Raw genomic sequence first — 12,724 nt, 5'->3', positions numbered from 1 at the left:
TAAAAAAACAATTTGTGAATGGCTATATCAACGTATAATTCAGTGGCTTATTCCCTTCAAAGATTCAATTCTAAAATAACTGGAATAAATTAAGGAAATAATTTTTGGAGACTGAACAATTACTAGGAAGGAATAGAAAGTGAATGTTAGTGAATACATTTACCACAAGATCACCATTAGGTTGTATTTGAATTTGAATATGATTTCCTTTGAAATACATGATCTTGTGCCTATCTACATTCACAGCAAGCATAATCCTTCTTTTAGCTTGAGCCAAAACCTGTGTTGCAGAAATAAGAAAAACCTTAAGCAGTAGGAAGCAGTGTGGAGTTTTTTAGTTTTTTGAATGCAAAGGTTTACAGAGACCTGAGGACCTTGAATTAAGTGAACATAGTTACAGGGAGAAAAAAATTGTAAGAACTAGCCATACCATCAGCATTCAATTAAGAGTAGTGAGAAAATACAGCTGTAAACCCAGCTGCAGAAAGTTGAGGATAGGACAAATTCAGAAGCTCTTAAAATCCTGGTAAGTAGAATTAAATTTTTTTTAAAGCCAGCCATGAAAATTAAAAGTTATAATTAAAGTTTAATTAAAATGTAGAGTGTTTAAGACTTTTTGTGAGGGGTATATATCACTTTCTTAGATGCTATAAAATTAAATTAGAAATATTGATAGAAAACATGTTCTTGAAAATATTATTTTATTGCCGTGTTTCAGGTGTCTCTTTGTCTATCAATTCAATTCCTGTCTCCCATGGGTTTGCTAATGCTGGTCTTTCTGCCCATAATGCCCTCACTTTCTATCCTCTGCAATAAAATATCACCATCCTTCTTAGGCAAACCACACACTAGCTCCTAAAACTTCCATTTGAAAATTACATGCCATTACATCTATTCAGAAATCGATAGGCAATTCAGTGTAGTCTTTTGGTCACACCTAATTTCCAAGTGTCAGGGAGGTACAATTCTATCATGCACTCCGGAGAACAAAACAAAATATTGGTGAACAGAGTAACAACTACCACAACCTTTAAGCTTCCTTTGTTCCTCATGTAAGCACATAATTAAATATTCATTAAAAGAATGTAAAACAATTACATGTTTAAATTGACTATAATTCTTTAAGCTCTTTGATGCAAAGGTCCTTTCTTGGCCGTTGTCTTTTTACCTTAGAAAGCCCTCAGGACCATGGGTTCTTACTTTGTATCTAATAAATTTTTTTTAAAATTTCCTTTAGTCAAAAATTCACTGAGTGAAGATGAGTACTATGTACAACCTCTTCCAGGATACTCCTTTCTGGATATTGGTCATGCATATACTCAACACCATTGCCAAAATGTTGACAACTTACTCTCAGAAAGATTTATTAGCTACTTTGTGAAACTTTGGTTCTTCTCTTTTTCTATTTAGTTTCTACCCTTGAATCACAGCATTTCACATATACATTGCTATACATATCAGAGTTCAGTACAGGATAGAAAAACAATTCCAAATATTTTAAGCAGAAAGAAATTTAACAGGGAATTAATGCTTGATTCGCCCTTTTTCCTTGTTATTCATATTCATCCTTAGAGGGTAGCATAATTTTACATTAGGATAATCTGCACTTTTGGTATCTTGTCTTTCAATATTTTAATGTTTCAAAATGGTCTGTACTATACACTTGATTATATTTATCATAGATGGTATCATTAATTCATTCAATCCTTGAGTCAATAAATATTTGTGGAATAACTGCTATTCACCAGACACTTTTTTCCACTCACTCTTGATATCACAGTAAGGAAATCTTCCTCCAAAAAGTAATTAATTTGTGACATAGCAAACCACAGAAGGGAAAATTTAAGGTAACATGATGAGTTCACTTGTACACATGGTGAACTATGTGTCACTGAGATATCCAAGTAAAGACAACCGGTCAGCAATTGGACATAAAAGTCTCAAGTTCAGGAGTGGGTAATAGATATATTAGATATTAGAAGCTGTTAGCACAGAAAGGGCATTTGGACCTGAAGTGGGTAATACTGCCTAAGAAATACGTATGAGAAAAGAGAAGAGAGTCTAATGTCAAGCCACCAGTAATGCCATAATAAGCACAAATAAATATATAGTGGATAGGTGGAGTAGCAAAATACCAAAATAGAAATAGGAAAATTAAGTAGAGAGGGGGAAAAAAAAACAGAAGAAAATAAGCAAAGAAAATTGAATTTTTCAATTCAATTTTGAGAGTAGTCTAGTCAAATGCTGCTAAAAAGTCAAATAATTCACAAACTTACAAGTGACCATTTGATTTAGGTACATAGAAATCACTGATGACTTTGGCAAAATTTCAGCGATGTTGTGGAGAAAGAAGCCAGATTGCTGTAGGCTGAGGAGTGAAGTGACACTGAGAGATAGAGAGAACCGGTATAGACATGGGTCTTGGCTAAAGGAGAGGAGAGAGATGTTAAAACTGAAGGGGGATGTTAGATCAAAGAAGAATTATATTTTTGTTTTTGTAAGGTAAGGTTGAGCAGGGAAAAGAGAAAAAGGTGGAAGCAAAGGTACTTGCTCCCTGTAACTGTGTAGAGGATGAAATACAGAACGTGAAGGGGAGATTTAAATTTGAACAAAAGGGTAAGAATCTCTTTTATTTTTATAGGAAGAAATGAAAAGAATACGAGGACAGATTATTTTACTTTAGTGTGTCCCAATCATCAATAACAATCTTCCTGTGTCAAACTATTGGTTTGTCTTAAGTGATGTCCTAAGTGAAACACACAGTACACTAGCTCTGCCTCCAAAGCTTTCTTTCACTTACGTAATCCACCCACATAGAAAAAATAAATAAATAAATTTTGAATAGTATTTTTACACAATAAGATAGCTCTCCCACCCAAGACCCTCAGTTCTTCTGAAAGAAAACTGCTGTTCCTAAGTCACATACAGATAATCAGTGCATTTAAAAATATATGTATAAACACATGGATTTTGGCACTTAATTTTTAATTTACATAATGCATAATATTAACACATAATAGTTTTACATATTTATAAGGTATATGTGTTATTTTGACACAGGTATATAGTATGTAATGCCCAAATCTGGGTAATTGGGATATCTTTCACCTCAAACATTTATCATTACTTTGTAAGCACATGTTTTTAAATAAATTATAGCATACTAATCACACTTTTCTGTACTTTAATTATTTCACTTAGAACCACTTCTTGGACATATTGCTTCTTATCAAAATGTATACATCTATCTTAATGCTTAATGGCTGTGAAGTTTTTTATTCTCTGAATGTAACATGATTTATTGATTCAGTCACCTATTAATAGACACGTGTTTGTTTCCAGGATTCAGCTATGAAAAACAATGCTGAAAGCTTATTAATATACATAGAAATTTGCAAAATATACAATATCTGAAAGAAATATTCTGGAAAGTGAAAATGCTGAGTCATAAAGTGTGCACTTTTTTTTTTTTTTTTTTGAGACGGAGTCTCGCTCTGTCACCGGGGCTGGAGTACAGTGGTGCGATCTCGGCTCACTGCAACCTCTGCCTCCCAGGTTCAAGTGATTCTCCTGCCTCAGCCTTCTGAATAGCTGGGACAACAGGTACCCGCCATCACGCCCGGCTCATTTTTGTGTTTTTAGTAGAAATGGGATTCCACCATGTTGGCCAGGCTGGTCTCAAACTCCTGACCTCAAGTGATCCGCCCACCTCGGCCTCCCAAAGTGCTGGGATTGTAGGCATGAGCCACCGCACCTGGCCTAAGTATGCACACTTTAAATTTTGGTCTATATGGCCACATTTCCCTCCAAAGAGGTATCAGTGCTTTCCTCATTACTGTTGCTTTTCTCTCTATTCTTGGCACCAAGGCCTAACTTTTCACTAGTTCTTCAAAATGAACTTCACAAATTATTTTAGCCACAATGTTTTATGGCTTCATTATGGTGATATGAATACTGTCCATATCAGTGACATTAATTACTGTCAGTTGAGATAATATGGTACATATCCGAAGTAAGACTCTTTCATCAAAGGTGACCCATTGTCTACCCTTTAAATCTATATTGTACACAATAATAAAAGGTTAATGACCACATGAAATAAAGATATGGAGTAGGAGAAGGCTGCACCAACTACCCACAATCCATTACAGAACAAACCTAGCACTGCCACTATTTCAATATGGGCATAGATGGATACATGATTCTTCAGAACTCACTAGATCTGTTACCAGGTCAACCAGTTATTCCCCATATAACTCATGACTTCATACAAATCATTTGCTGCAGAACTTTTATATCCTAATTTCTTGAGATGGGCTCTATGTTGTGGCAGATGGCTTTTTGACCTCTTAACTATACACTCAAGTTTTATCTGGCTTGTAGAAGCTCTATGACATTTAGCACAGACTGTATCATACATACTATATGACACAGAAAAAAGGCTCCCAAGGATATATGCTATAAACAAAGGTCTTGCAGTAGTGTAATATAAGGGAGTTATAGTTATTGCGATCATTATTATTATTACTTTTTAATTTTAATTGACATACTAATTATACATATTTATGGGATAAAATGTGACGCTTCAGTACATGTATACATTGTGTAACGATCAAATCAGGGTAATTAGCATATCCATCACCTCAAACATTTATAATTTTTGCTGTGAGAACATTCAAAATCCTCTCTTCTAGCTATTTTGAAATATTTAGTACATTATTGTTAACTATAGTACCCCTAATGTTCAGAATCCAAATATGTGACAGAGACCTCAGGGATTATTCTTCTCTTTGGTTCTAAGGTGAATTAAGGTTCTAAAATGTTAGTTTGAGCATGCACAATTAGAAATAAGATATGATTTTAATTGAATGCCTACCCAACTGAAATACCAAGCTATTAATCAATTTAAATTCTGACCACATTAATGTAAACAGATTTCTCACCATGATTTTTTCATACTTTGAGATGTTGGCAATGTTTTCAAGGGGAGTTGTGAAATTCTCAAAAGATTTCAACAATGGGATTAATTTGAATTCACCTTCTCCTTAAAGTTAATTGGATAGCTTACAACACAGTTGAGAAGGAGCTAAATTATGATATCAACAATGAAACAACACAGAATCTCAACTTTAAAATGCCAAATTTTCTTTTTTTTAACTTTTATTTGAAGTTCAAGGGTACAAGTGAGATTTGTTACATACGTAAAATTGTGTCATGAGGGTCTGTTGTGCATATTATTTCATCACCCCGGTATTAAGCCTAGTACCCATTAGTTAATTTTTCTGATCCTCTCCCTCCTCCCATTCTTCACCCTCTGAAAGACCCCAGTGTGTGTTGTTCCCATCTCTGTGTCCATGTCTCATCATTTAGCTCCCACGTATCGGTGAGAACATGCGGTATTTGGGTTTCTATTCCTTTGTTAGTTTGCTAAGGATGAGGGCCTCCAGCTTCATCCATGTCCCTGCAAAGGACAAGATCTCATTCTTTTTGTATGGCTACATAGTGTTCCATGGTATATGTGTGCCACATTTTCTTTATCCAACCTATCACTGATGGACATTTAGGTTGATTCCACGTCTTTGCTATTATGAATAGTGCTGCGATGAACATACGTGTGAAAAATGGCAAATTTTCAAAAATGAAAATCTTATCATGTCACTTCCATGGATTCAGTCTTTAAATACTACTTCTCACCTATGAGGTCAAGCTCATCCTATTTAGCTTATTTAAATTCCTGCATTTCTAACTTCATCTCCTTTCAGGTCTCTCACATTCACTCTATACTCCATCATACATTAGGATGGTTCTATATGCTCCTCCTTGTGTAACACCAGTTTTCATAAATTTGAGAGCCCAGTACAAATGTTAGTTACAATTACTTTGCTCTGATTCCCGGGAAAATTAAATTCTCCTTTCTGTGATTACTTTGCACTTAAAAATAAATAAACAAGACTCATCCTTCTGCTATCTGCAAGAGACCCATTTCAGGTGTATCTTTTCTTTTAGCATATTTTTTTATTTATTCTTTACAATAGGACTTAAAAGAAATTTTATCCCACCAAGGTGTCTCCCATTCATGTATAAACGTTACACTGTATACATAACTTTCCTCAGGTCAACTTTCATCTCCTTATTTCTGAGGCTATAAATCAGAGGGTTTAAAAGTGGTGTCACAATTGAGTGGAACATGGTCACAAATTTCTGTAGCCCAGGCTGATTGGCTGCCCCTGGGCTTACATTCATAACTGAGCCATAGAATAGGGACACCACCACCACCAGGTAGGAGGCAAATGTGGAGAAGACTTTTTTCCTACCTGAACCTTTGGGAGCATGAACCACAGTTCGAAGAACCAGAGTGTAGGATGCAAGGATTTAGAACAAAGTGATGAGGAGTATCACAGCACTGAAAGTGCTACAAGTCAGAGTTGTCTTGGGGACACAGACACATGATATGGCCAGCATTGCCCCTAGTTCACACAGGTAATGATCAATGACATTTCAACCACAAAATGGAACTTGGGAGACAAGGGTAGCCAGAAGAAACCCCCCACCCAGCAGGCAGACACAAGAGTTCTGCAGACTTTCCTAGTCATTATAGTGGGATAGTGTAGTGGATGACAGATGGCAATATATCTATCAAATGCCACAAGGACCAGGAAAAAGAAATCTGTGGCACAAATGGAGAGGAAGATGTAGAACTGTAAGATGTAGCCATTATAGGAGATGGTCTTGATCTTGCAGAGGAAATTGAACATGTTTGGCACATTGGAATTGATGGAGCAGATCTCCAGGAAAGAGAAGTTAGCTCATAAGGTATACATGGGGATCTGGAGATTCTGGTCCCACCACACAGCACAGATAATAGCATCATTGCCCAAAAACAGCCAAGTTGTAGATGATGGAGAACAAAACACAAAGGAGAATTTCTACTTCTTGGCTATACGGGAAGCCCAGGAGGATGAATTCATGAATAGTAGCAGTGACATTACTAATATGTGAAATATGCATTTCTCTCTAACCTGTGATATGTATAGACATAATCAGAACTACATATTAACTCTCCTATTTTAATTGGAAGTAGGTGGTATTGTAAGTAGAAAATAAAATTGAATGTTAATACTTAGCCAACATAGAAAATGTTTATCAAAATAGCACAATTCGAAGGCAAACAGGAAAACATCATTGGTGTTGGGCATTTTATTTTAAACGTTTCCTCCTGAGTAATTTGTTTTCCTGTTTTAGCCTGAAAAATAAAAGAGAGCTAAATCATTATCACACCTTAACTGACCATCTTTATTTAACTTAAATACAGCTAATAAGCTTGAGAAAGGTATTTCTGTCCTTGAGGTGGGCTTGAAATGTTTCATTACCTACATTATCATTTCAGTCTGAATCACAAGGTCTATAAATTCTCCCTATTTAGCTACATCAGTATAGACAATTACTAGGTCAGTCACAATAATAATGCACATTTCTAATTATATCAGTTAATCCATAAATTAGTCAATCTCCATTTAAAACTCACACCCCCAGATTATTCTGGTAAGAAAGACAACTCCTGGCATTAGAGAATTACTGTTATGCTGTATGAATGACAGAGAAGTTTGAACACGGAGAAGATTGTTTCAGAAGCTTTAAATCAACAATAATGTTTATTCATTATTGAAATATGCAGGCTATATTATTGAATTAGAAGCATAAGTCTATAAAATAAAAGACAGCTAATAAACAACTAGACATCAATTCATCAATTCACAGCCTAATTTGAGAAATGTAGCATGTGCATTAGAAATATGTTTAGAAATTTCTTTGTTCACATTCACTACAGCCTTCTAGCCCTATTTGCAAAATTTGCCAGTTTACTATTTTTAGAATGATATCACCTACTTTATTTGTTAATTAGAACAGGTTCTTCACTCATCTATTTTTTCCTAAATATTTTACATTATTTTAAATACCCCTCAATTTTTATTAATTAAACATATAGAGCTTAGTGAAAAAACAGAGGTCTTGACATCTTAATGATTTCTGAGTGGAAAGTCAAAGTGAGTTTTTAAGAATGAAGAGTCATGACAACTCAATAGCAAAAAAAAAAAAAAAAAAAAAATGAAAGGCAAAAGGCCCAGTTTAAAGACAGGCAGAGGACTGAGGCATTTCACCAAAAAATATATACAAATTGCCAAAAGTGTATGAAAAAATGCTCAATCTCACTAACCTTCTGGAAAAATGCAAATTAGAACCACAGTGAGACATTATCTAACAGCTGTTAGGATGGCTAGAATCAAAAAAAAATAGTTAACAAGTGCTGGCAAGAATATAGAGAAACTGAAATGTTTATACACTGTTGGTAGGAATGGAAAACTGTGAAGCCACTATGAAAAACAGAAAACAAGTTCCTCAAAAAATGTGTTTAATTAAAAATAAAACTACCATATAATCTATCAATCACACTAACCCTGCTGAGATATAGCCAACCTCCAGTGGAATCCAAGGATCCTGTCTGCAGGAAAGAGTCATAAATTTCTAGCATTCACTCACTTCTGGCTTTGATGTATTTATTATTTAAGAAAAATACATCTTCTTTGTCATAGTTACTCCCTTTCGTTTAATGTGTTTGCTTTCTCCCAAGGTTCCAGTAAAAGGAACACTGGGAGATATTCTGGTTGCCCTCTAGGGCACACAGATTTTTTTTTAATGAGTTGTGAGAAAGAGGCAGCTTGGATGCAGTTTCTGGGTCCATTGTGAATGCTTCTTTGAGAACTACTTTTTCAGATAATAATAGATATAATTTGGCCGGATCAGTTTCCCTCTTTGTATCACAAACTTCAAAGTAACTGCCTTTTAAATTACCACTGCAGATAAGTAATAAAGATAAAAACAAAGAAAAGGTTCACATATTCTATAACTGGTGCCCCTCCTTCTTTCTTCTTTTTCCCAGTTTTTTTGGTGGCAGTCATGTAGTTGTTGATTGTCAGTGCAAAATAAACATGATAGCACTGGGGCTGTTGCCATTATTTTAGTCAAAGAACATCTTTATTTCTGCCTTCATTTAGTTATTTACCCAGTAGTCATTCAGGAGCAGGTTATTCAGTTTCCATGTAGATGTGCGGTTTTGAATGAGTTTCTTAATCCTGAATTCTAATTTGATTGCACTGTGGTCTGAGAGACAGTTTGTTGTGATTTCTGTTCAATTACATTTGCTGAGGAGTGCTTAACTTCTAATTATGTGATCGATTTTAGAATAAGTGTGATGTGGTGCTGAGAAGAATGTATATTCTGTTGATTTGGGGTGGAGAGTTCTGTAGATGTCTATTAGGTCGGCTTGGTGCAGAGATGAGTTCAAGTCCTGGATATCCTTGTTAACTTTCTGTCTCATTGATCTGTTTAATATTGATAGTGGGGTGTTAAAGTCTCCCATTATTATTGTATGGGAGTCTAAGTCTCTTTGTATATCTCTAAGGACTTGCTTTATGAATCTGGGTGCTCCTGTATTGAGTGCATATAAATTTAGGATAGTTAGCTCTTCTTGTTGAACTGATCCCTTTACCATTATGTAATGGCCTTCTTTGTCTCCTTTGATCTTTGTTGGTTTAAATTCTGTTTTATCAGAGAATAGAATTGCAACCCCTGCTTCTTTTTTTTTTTTTTTCTTTCCATTTGCTTGGTAGATCTTCCTCCATCCCTTTATTTTGAGCCTATGTGTGTCTCTGCATGTGAGATGGGTCTCCTGAATACAGCACATCAATGGGTCCTGACTCTTTATCCAGTTTGCAAGTCTGTCTTTTAATTGGGGCATTTAGCCCATTTACATTTAAGGTTAATATTGTTATATGTGAATTTGATCCTGTCATCATGATGTTAGTTACTTATTTTGCCCATTAATTGATGCAGTTTCTTCATAGCATCAGTGGTCTTTACAATTTGGAATGTTTTTGTGGTGGCTGGTGCCAGTTGTTCCTTTCCATGTTCAGTACTTCCTTCAGGAGCTCTTTTAAGGCAGGCCTGGTGGTGACAAAATCTCTCAGCATTTGCTCGTTTGTAAAAGATTTTATTTCTCCTTCACTTATGAAGCTTTGTTTGGCTGGATATGAAATTCTGGGTTGAAAAGTCTTTTCTTTAAGAATGTTGAATATTGGCCCCCATTCTCTTCTGGCTTGTAGGGTTTCTGCCAAGAGATCCACTGTTAGTCTGATGGGCTTCCCTTTGTGGGCAACCTGACCTTTCTCTCTGGCTGCTCTTAACATTTTTTCCTTCATTTCAACCTTGGTGAATCTGACAATTATGTGCCTTGGGGTTGCTTTTCTTGAGGAGTATCTTTGTGGTGTTCTCTGTATTTCCTGAGTTTCAATGTTGGCCTAGGTCAGGGAATTTCTCCTGGATAATATCCTGAAGAGTGTTTTCCAACTTGGTTCCATTCTCTCCATCACTTTCAGGTACACCAATAGAATGTAGATTTGGTCTTTTTACAGAGTCCCATATTTCTTGGAGGCTTTGTTTCCTTTTACTCTTTTTTCTCTAACCTTGTCTTTTCACTTTATTTCATTAATTTGATCTTCAATTACTGATGCCTTTTCTTCCACTTGATCGAATCAGCTATTGAAGCTTGTGCATGCGTCACGAAGTTCTCGTGCCATGGTTTTCAGCTCCAACAGGTCATTTAAGTTCTTCTCTACACTGTTTATTCTAGTTAGCCATTCGTCTAACCTTTTTTCAAGGTTTTTAGCTTCCTTGCGATGGGTTCGAACATGGTCCTTTAGCTCAGAGAAGTTTGTTATTACTGACCTTCTGAAGCCTACTTCTGTCAACTCGTCAAAGTCATTCTCTGTCCAGCTTTGATCTGTTCCTGGTGAGGAGCTGTGATCCTTTGAAGGAGAAGAGGCACCCTGGTTTTTTGAATTTTCAGCTTTCCTTCTCTGGTTTCTCCCCATCTTTGTGGTTGTCTCTACTTTTGGTCTTTGATGTTGGTGACCTGGAGATGAGGTTTTGGTGTAGATGTTCTTTTTGTTGATGTTAATGCTATTCCTTTCTGTTTGTTAGTTTTCCTTCTAACAGTGAGGTCCTTCAGCTGCAGGTCTGTTGGAGTTTGCTGGAGGTCCACTCCAGACCCTTTTTGCCTGGGTATCACCAGCAGAAGCTGCAGAACAGCAAATATTGCAGAACAGCATATATTGCTGCCTGATCCTTCCTCTGGAAGCTTCATCCCAGAGGGGCACCTGCCTATATGAGGTATCTGTCAGCCCCTACTGGGAGGTGTCTCCCGGTTAGGCTACACAGGGGTCAGGGACCCACTTGAGGAGGCAGTCTGTCCATTCTCAGAGCTCAAACACCATGCTGGGAGCTGCTCTCTTCAGAGCTGTCAGACAGGGACATTTAAGTCTGCAGAAGTTGTCTGCTGTTTTTTGTTCAGCTATGCCCTGCCCACAGAGGTGGAGTCTATAGAGGCAGTAGGCCTTGCCGAGCTGTAGTGGGCTCTACCCAGTTCACGCTTCCTGGCCACTTTGTTTACCTACTCAAGCCTCAGCAATGGCAGATGCCCCTCCCCCAGCCAGGCTGCCACCTTGCAGTTTGATCTCAGACTGCTGTGCTAGCAGTGTGCAAAGCTCCATGGGTGTGGGACCCTCCAAGCCAGGCACAGGAGAGAATCTTCTTGTCTACCAGTTGCTAAGACTTTAGGAAAACCGCAGTATTTGGGCTGCAATGCCCTGTTTTTCCAGTTACAGTCTGTCACAGGCTTCCCTTGGCTAGGAAAGGGAAATCCCCCAACCCCTTGCACTTCCTGGGTGAGGCAATGTCCCATCCTGCTTCGGCTCACCCTCCAAAGGTGGGTGTACCCACTGTCCAACCAGTCCCAGTGAGTTGAACCAGATACCTCAGTTGGAAATGCAAAAATCACCTATCTTGTGCATAGATCACGCTGGGAGCTGCAGACTGGAGCTGTTCCTATTCAGCCACCTTGGAACGGACCTCTATTCTTTTCTTTTTGTGTGTGTGGTTGGGTTAATTTGAAAGCTTTATCTTCAATCCCTGAAATTCTTTCTTCTACTTGGTCTAATCTATTGTTAAAACTTTCCACAGCATTTTGAAATTCCCTAAATGTGTTTTGTACTTCCCAAAGTTCTGATTGGTTTTGCTTTCAAATATCTATCATTTTAGAAAATTTTTCATTCGTATCTTGAATTGTTTTTTACATTTCTTTATGTTGATTTTCATCTTTCTCTTTCACCTCCTTGAGTAACTTAATAATCAACCTTTTGAATTCTTTTTCTTTCCAACTTTTGTGTTCAAAGGGTACATATGCAGCTTCATTACATGGGTAAATTGTGTGTCACAGGAGTTTTGTGTACAGATAATTTTGTCACCCAGGTAATCAACATAATATCTGAGAGGTAGTTTTTCAATTCTCACACTCCTAACACACCCCCCACTGAACTAGACTCCAATGTCTCATCTTTGTTCCCTTATCTGTGTCCTTTCTTTGTGCTCATGTGTTCTAAATATTTAGCTCCCACTTATATGTGGGAATATATGTTCAGTTTTTTTTTGTACCTGCATTAATTCACTGAGGATAATGGCTTCCAGCTACATCCATGTTGCTGCAAAGGACATCATCTCATTCCTTTTTATGGCTGCATAATATTCTATGTGCCTTTTGAATTCTTTATCTGACATTTCAAAGATTTTTATCTGGTTTGGATACATTGCTGGAGAGCCAGTGTGATCATTG

This window comes from Papio anubis, chromosome 7 (assembly GCF_008728515.1).
Source record: "Papio anubis isolate 15944 chromosome 7, Panubis1.0, whole genome shotgun sequence".
NCBI classification, from domain to species: Eukaryota; Metazoa; Chordata; class Mammalia; order Primates; family Cercopithecidae; genus Papio; species Papio anubis.
Note: the sequence above shows the minus strand (reverse complement) of the source record.